An 8,750-nucleotide genomic window follows, 5' to 3' on the forward strand; every position below is an offset into this window, starting at 1 on the left:
CATGATATACAGTACAATGCCATCCGTCTAATTAACCTAACCCTTTCATGCATGGTGTCCATATATATGTGGACAGTTGGTGAATCAAGATGATCCTTACAATAATATAGCATTACGGCATACCATGAATTAAATAATTCTCTAGGAATACAATGACTGTCTCTGGTATATTGGTCCTAATTTTGTACTCCACAAAGGTCAAGTCAGGTAAAGGAAATGTTTTTTCCTGTCAGACGGATGCTTATTAGAAAACTGGCTTCAGAGTGGAACAAGAGGTGGGACAACGAGAAGGTCAGGGATGTTTAGAAACAAGAAAAGGTTGAGAAGGAGAGAAAGTATTTGTACACCTGTACACCCATAGTACTACATTTTAGAAAGTTTTGCATTTGTGAAATGCATACTGTGTGGATACATACTATAGCTAGCTGTTTATGCTTACTGACATAGCTCCATGCCTTGGTGTACTTGTCTGTAGAGCTTCCTCATATGTCTTGATTTTTAACGTTTTTAATGTTTCTCTACAGAGAATCATGTAGAGATGTTGGGAGGACCCCCCCCCAACCACACACAGACACACTACAAGCCCTGTGCGATTGCCCCGCCTGCACTGCTGGTAGTTAGGCCAAAGCAGTTCTCTGGCGTGTCCAGAGGCAGTCTCTTAACACCTTGACCATTGTCATTCCCCTATTTGAACCCATTTACACCATGGCCAACGGGCCTGTGCCATAAGCTGCTGGCTTTCACACGTGCTGATGAGGCAGTGGGACGGCTTTGTGTTGTGTGAGGTGGGAAATCGTTCTCTAGCCTGAGGCCTACGGGGACTGCGCAGGTACGCACATTAAGCCCAATAGGCTCCAACAGCGGGGGTTACTTCAGAGAATAGCTGGGGCTGGCGTTAGAGCTAACACCCAATCCTTCCCCTTCCCCCCCACCCAGCTTTGCTAAAACCTTAATGCTGATTGAGAGAGAGAAAGAGAGAGAAAGCCCAACAGTAGCTAGCCAAGCGGGCTAAAGTAGGCCAGCTGCCAGACTGATGCCTCTCATGCCTCTGCATGCCTGCATGTACACTGGGTTCAAGAGAAGAAGCAACTGGAGCATAAAAGAGATGGGACACACATCCAGACAGACAGAAAAAAACACACATGTGCATGCACACACACACCGCTGGTTCTCCCCATCCCCCTCCACCCATGACAATACACAGAAAATGAATGCATTGAAGTTATGTAATAAATAGTTGGTCATATTTCTTACAAATTACTCTGAAGGTACCAGTATAAATGACATGGGACCTAGATACCCAGGAGTAAAGTAGCAGTAAACACAGTGTCCAGTTGCACTAGCACTGCCTACTAAATCACGTGCCAGCAGCACTCCAACAGAATCTCAGATTTTTGGCAAATTTGAATGTACAGTTCCTCCCCTGCTGACAATGAAGAAAAAGCGGTCAGTAAAAATGGCCATTACTAACATCTAAAAAAGCAAAGACAATTGTATTGCTGGGAATTATGGACAAATATTTATATATATATATATATATATATATATATATATATATATATATATATATATATATATATATAGATGAATAGGACGCATCAATAATGAAGATGTTAGTATAATGAAGATGTATAACTGTTATACTTAACATGAAAACTGCAGATAGTATTTACATAGTGATGACTGCATCATTTTAATTACACTTAGTGTAAACAGCACAATCTTATGTACAAATTGGCCAATTTACCCCTTAAAAAGTGTTTATTTTAAATTTCTATTACCAGAAAACAGCCACACAAGCACAAGTTTGTACAGTGGTAAAAAAAAAATGTAGGGTAGTAAAATGTAAAATCGCAAATGTGCAATTATATCGGTATATGAATATGCCAATGTGGCAAACCTCTGTCCTGTGTCTATCTAGTACATGGCCAATATAGTTCATTCATTCATTCATTCATTCATTCATATGCATTTAATAGAGCCACAGGGTGAAAGCACTGTGGGAGCTCACTGATTGCTAATGGTATGCTCTTAAAAAAACAGGTGGGAAAAAAAACAAACCGTAGTTGCAAGATTAGCAACATGCTGCATTCAATTAAAAGGCAGAGCAAGCAAAGCTGAATAAACCAGTCTAATAAATGTGCCTGAAAACAGTTGGAAACACTCCCAAGACCATTCCCTCGTCTGGAACACGAGCCAGACTTGAATTTGTTCTGTGGTGAGCAGACAGCAACACTATTCACTAAGACCAAAGTCCTTAGACAAATCTATTCACTCGGCAGCCATCTTTGTAACGATGTCAGGCGGTTTCCAGTGACACGAGAGCAGGCGAATGGGGAGAGACCTAAAACTAAAAAAGCTCCGCCTGAAGATCAGGTTACTCTTTCAAACACATATTTTATCAAATCTGACGAAAACCTTATAGTTTGTGGCATTTAGCTCAATAATGCACAAATTTTTTTTTTGCCTGGTCTGGCTACTGTTCTTTGCTCACGGAGATCCTGCAAGCTGATTGGCTCATTTTGTTGAAAGGCAGGATGTTATCTGTAAAATGACACCATGTTGAGCATTATGAGAACTCACATTCATATTTTAATCTGTGATCGACTCATAATAATTAAAACAAAATATTACAAACTAGCTAAGCCAGGCTAGGCTAGACTAGGCTTTGCTATGCTGCAAGGCTCCTGTGAACCGTTGCAGTGACATAGGCCAGCCATTAAAAACTGAGCATAATTTTTTTTCATAATTCTTTGTTTAAGCCTCTGTTAATAATATAACCAAGCAAAAATAATCTTTCTTACTTTACAAGTGAGATTTAAAAGTCTTTCCCTTAAAATCAGCTCAGCTTTTATGAGTTTGCTGTGCATGAGACGGCTCTAACTGGGCAGAATGAATAACATGCTCTTGAAGTCTTGACAGGCAAATGCTCGCAGTGTCCAGCAACCCAGACGTGGTGCTTTTTCTCGAGCCACACTTCACCAAATTGCCCCAGATGATGGATGGCATTTTACAATAACCTGCTAGTAGTCCTGTGACGCAGGCCTGTTTTGATGTTGCTGTTTGATCTTCCCTTCTCTTTCTCCCTCTCTCTCTCTCTCTCTCTCTCTCCCTCTCTCTCTCTCTCTCGCTCTCTCTCTCTCTCTCGCTCTCTGTTTTTTACAACTTAGTGGGGAAAACAAACAAGGGCCTCTCAAATGTCACCTAGGCTACGCATCAGTGCTCTGCAGAACGGGGAAAATGAGAAAGTAAAGGCCTGTGAAGGGGATGAGGAGGAGGATGAAGAGTAGCAACAAAAATGGAAGAAGACAGGAGAGCCGGGCTTTTTCTGAGTGACCTTTTGGACGGTGGTTAGAAGTCGCTGCGAGGTGACGTTACCGTCACCTCTAGTGGAGGACGTCACAGATTGGCTTGCTCGGGACGGCAAACACACGTGTTACTTGTCTTGCAGCAGTCTCTCAGAGCTCACACAGTCCACATAATGATTAATCAAACAGGTCATTTTTGGGTTGTATAGTAACAAACGGCCGACGACTACTGCAGGCAGTCAGCCAGACACAGGATTCTACTGGTTCTAAGCGTGCCTGTAGAATAACTCCCTTCATTTTAGGGAAGCCATGTAGAAAAGGCAGGTTTTAGAGGACAGAAAGTGTGTTAGGGTGTACATTCAAAGATATTTCTGGCCTAAAACATGTGATTTTCCTCCAAAGATGTTCTATTCTGAGACAGTCACTAAGCAACTAAGCCAGAGCCTGGCAGCATTCAAAAGAAACTTTCTCCAGCCTTGAAACAGTAGAAACTATGTTATAAAAGTGTACTCAGGCTGTTCGCTGGGGCACTGGACAGGACATACAGATACAAATTCTACAGATAATCATGGACAGACTTTCTTTACAACAGGTGAGATAGACTTCAACAGGAGAGAGTGAGGGACGTGAGAGACCTGACTGAATTGTAACGGGTGGACATTTATGGCTTTATGGTCTGCAAATCGGATGTTTTTTTCAGAGCAAATCTGTGAACGTGGGCATTTTCACCCTCAAACAACCAAGCATCCCAGTTTTATGGGTCCACAAGTTCCAAAACATGATCTCATTAACCAAGGACAATTTCCTAGGGAACATTTTAGGGCCTTCATTAAACTGCAATATAAAAGAATGCACAATACAATGACAGCCAATTGGAACAGAGGTCATTTACATATCACCACCATCAACCACATTTATTTTTTTATCAAATCACATGGATACAGTTTAGAGTTTCCTCCCTTTAGACCAGGGATTGCAAACTCATTTGACGTAAGAGGTCAATGTCAGGTTTTTGACCCTGTTTACACCTGGTCACTGCACGTGACCAGTATCTGGATCGTATCCTGATTGTATTCAGTTTGTCGGACTGAAATCTGATTGTGGTGTGGGACGGAATATGCAAATTTGCTCATTATGTGGCAATTATTACTGTTTTTTTGGGTTGTGCTGGGAGGGGGTTTGGTTGTCGAATGTGTCTTGGAGCGACGGATGTGTTTACACTGCTCAAATGCGTCTCAGACCACCTCCTGAAGTGGTTTGAGTGATGAGATAAGTATTTGGTTTAAATGTGGGTGTGTTTACACCTGCATTTTAATGTGGTTTGGACTCATCCAGATATAATCCTGAGACTCAAGATGCATGAAGTGACCAGGTGTTAAACAGGGTCTTTGTCATCTTCTTTTAGAACGAAAAATGCATATAGCATGAAATACTTATCTTGCTAATAAAGAATTATGTATCATAAAACCATCTGACAATATTGGCCCACCCCCCCAGCTAAAGCAGAGATTCTGATTGGTTCTACTGCCAGTGACTGTTCTACTGTACTGACTTCTTGTTGCCCCCTGTCCTACTGAAAAAGAGCTTGCTTCTACAGCTGAGTTTCATTGAGTGTTGCCCCACCTCCTGCTGAAATAGAGCTTCTGATTGGGTCTGCTGCTGCTGAGTTTGACTCTGTGTTGCCCCGCCTCCTGCTGTACTATAAATTTGATTGTGTTGCCCCGCCCTCTGCTGAAACAGATCTTCTGATTGGGTCTTTCCATTCGCCCCCAAGCTGATTCTGATTGGTTCTGTCTGCTGCATTTGAATCTATGGTACCGCCTCCACTAAACAGAACTGTTGGACATTGATGGGTTACTACCTCATTTAAAAGTACTAAACTAATGTTGTATTTCAACACAGTTACACCTCGGCCAGCGGCAATAATAAATTAGAGTTGGCTGAGGTAGAAGCCTGCATGGACTGATGTTAAGTGGCAGCACACACACACCAGCACAGATGGTCACACGTCAGGTTGCGCCCAGTGAATCCTGCCAACACATCATGGGTGTGAAAGGGGAAAAAAGGCCGTCTGAGCCATGCGTCACCCATCCAACCTGGCTAACAACCTGGCACACTCCTCTGCAGATCCCGTCTTCACTCGCCTGCGGTTATAAGATTTGCTTCTCTCTCTCTCTCCTTTTCTGTTTCTGCCTCTCTCACCCTTTCTCGCTCTGCTAGATTTTTTAGCTCTCTTTCTTTCAAAAAAGTAGGTCATAGACTCAGAGATAAGGTGAGAAGTGGCACATTTCTATTGCTGTCACTGTGTGGCCTTTTGGGATTGGTCAGTGTGGCGAAAAATAGACTCTAAGCTACAAACTGTGTGGAAACACTGAACATAGCAGGTACATAGGCCACACTCTTCTGTGGAGGCAATACTGAATTGGTGTTTAGTATGTAACAAATTACTTAAGCATTTATTTAGTGACTTCTATGAAAGTAAAATGTAGGTCAGGAATTGAAACACAGACCTACATACAGTACAAGCCTTTGTAGTTTAAGGAGGTGGTCCTTTGCCCTGGTTCTGGAGGCCCAATGTCCAGCATAATTTAATCTTTTCCCTGCTTCTAACACACCTGTCTAAACAAATTAAATCATTAACATGTCCTCACTGAGTTGAAGTGGGTGCGTCAAAGCAAGGGAAACACAAAAATGTGCAGGCATTGGGCCTCCAGGACCAGGGACCACTAGTTCAGCCCACTGGATTATTACACACTAAGGTGTATTATTCAGTCACTACAGGGACTTCTGTGCCAACTGGTGGAGCTATTCTTTGGTAACAGAAATGTGTAATAAAACATTTTTGGCATTGCAGTGGGCAAGTTTAATGGAACCTGAAAAAGTGGAAAAAAGGCCCATGCTCTTTTGTCTTTTAGTTGTTCCCCAGAAGTCTACTTATGATCATTGTGAAGGTTTTATTTACATAAACAGTCATTATTTATTTTTACATGACCATTTTACAACCTCCGTTTTTCAGTCTCCTTATCAGTGGAGTAGTAGTGTCCAGGCCTGTCTTCAGGGCCATCAAATAGTCCATATTCTCCTATCTATATATATCTTTCCCAATGCATTGCGGGATGGGTTGGAGAACCAATCAGAATCTCTGTTTCACCTAGGAGGCAGCGAAATGGTCAGTTAATTTGAGAGGCAGAACCAATGTGAATCTCGACTGTATGGGACTGTAAAGAACCTCTGTGCTGATTGGCTACTCTAAATCATGTCTAATTTAGCTGTTCCTCCATAAAACCTAAGTGCCGTTGGGCGGAGCTGAACTGCTATAAGCTAAATTGGTCGGTATATGTAAATACATTGGCTTTCGTGACGTCACTTGGGAGTAAATAATGTGTTTTGACACTATGTTTACACACTATAATAAAACTCAATTGTAAAAAAATATATCCACTTCTCAGCCATGTGGACTAGTTCATTTTAAAACCAGTCGATTTGTGAGTTTGGACAAAATCAAGATGTGCACATTATGGGTTACAATTTTATTCTTAAATTGTATTCTAAAATTACTGACACATAAAAAATCTTACTTGACCCCTGACTCTGACTGCCTTGTGTGCCTAGCTTTATACTACATAAAAAAAAGGAGAGACTACGCCATGTTCATAACAGTCTCGGGCACATTGACGTGCACTGCTTCGGTTACATAATGATCAAGTAGGTGCCTTTTCTAGCCGACAACCGTTCCCCCTCGACTCCCCCACATCTCTTTCTCTCTCCACATGTGCGTCCACTGGCCTACTTCCACCACAGCTTAAAATACTCCCTTTTTGCTACCTATAGGGACAGATTCAGCAGAACGCTTGAGCAACGTTAACATAAACATTCTTAGTCTACGCTTAATTAAAAGAGAAGGTCAAGAAGGAGCAGCCCTTAACTTGCTGAAATGCTGATGCTGAAAGCTCCACATGATGCAGCATCAGTCTTACTGTTTCCATGGACAGGGTAGTGTAGGCTACTGTCAGTCCATCAAGAGCTCTTGTTAGTTTACTGAATGAGAGCAAATAATGGGTTGCTTGGCAACAGCAGTAGCCCTTTGCTCTGGTTACTTAACGCCAATTAAAAAAACGCATGGCGATGATTTAACAACGGCCAAACTTTTCATCGTTTTCCAGAAAAGGTGAAGATAGGCCTTCAGTTCCTGTGCTCCAGGGCATTTGAAACACTAGGAGTTTTGCTGTTGTGGAGAGCAGGGCTATTTTTCTGTGGTTCTACTGTTTTTGTAGGCGAATTAGTCAACATGCTAATTGCGGTGTTGTGTACAGTATTATTATATTAGCACCAACCACAGCTGGTATTTGTACAGATTTATATACGAAAACTCAATGAGCCACACTGTGCTGTAGCAAATATGTTATGTAATTATCTAGCATAGTTAGCTAGCTAGCCATCACACCTTTGTGTTTCATTCTTTATGGTAGCTAACTGAGTTAGCTAGCTAGCACTAGCATATTCATCACTATGTTAGCTAGCTAATCACCTCACTGCTGCCAACCACAGCTGTAAACCATATACGATGTCATGGAATAATTTGCTATGTTCACGTTTGTGGTTTACTGTTTATGGTACCTGCATTAGCCAGCCTGTTCCAAGTTAGCTCAAAGCTAAAGTGCAGCTCTACACACAAAACACACTGTTTTTCGATGAATTACTTTGTTTACACAATAAAAACATATTTGCGAAGTGCGGACCACGCTCGAGAAATTTGGGCTGGAGCTCTGGGGGGCTTTGAGCTGATGGGACCTGAAGCCAGACCCCCATTGTCAGGTAGAGGTTAAGTAATTGGATCATCAGGAGGAGCAGGGGCCGGTGGTGGGGTGCGAGTTTTATAGTTGGTGTGGTGTAACAGATAACACCACTACCTGCCACTGAGCTGCCACACCATGTGGGAGACCAGGGTTCGATTCCTGGTCTGGGTGACTATGCTGCACTACACCAATAAGAGTCCTTGGGCAAGACTCCTAACACTACATTGGCCCACCTCTGTAATACCAGTAACCTTGTAAGTCACTCTGGATAAGAGCGTCAGCTAAATGCCTTAAATGTAAATGTAATGTAAATAGTTTGTAGTAATAAAGGGGAAGGGTTTGGGCGTTGTTCTTCTCCCAAACTTTCAGTTATTACATAACTCCATTTTATAAGTTGTTAGTTAACATTAGTGCGCTAAATGCAGGCTAAGACCAGGCTTCCAGTCTAGCCCCAAAGTGCAAATATCTAGTGTGACCGTGGCTTTGCACAATGTTGAAACTAACCCCTGTACTGAGGCTGTACTGTCACTGTGAGTGGTGTACACATGTGCATGTGCTTCTTTAGTTTAGAAAGGGAGACACCAGGCTAATGTTGCGCTTAAAAAACTTGACTTTGTCATCAATCTCTGCGTGTACAGCACCTCTT

This window comes from Salminus brasiliensis, chromosome 7 (genome assembly GCF_030463535.1).
Source record: "Salminus brasiliensis chromosome 7, fSalBra1.hap2, whole genome shotgun sequence".
Classification (NCBI taxonomy): Eukaryota; Metazoa; Chordata; class Actinopteri; order Characiformes; family Bryconidae; genus Salminus; species Salminus brasiliensis.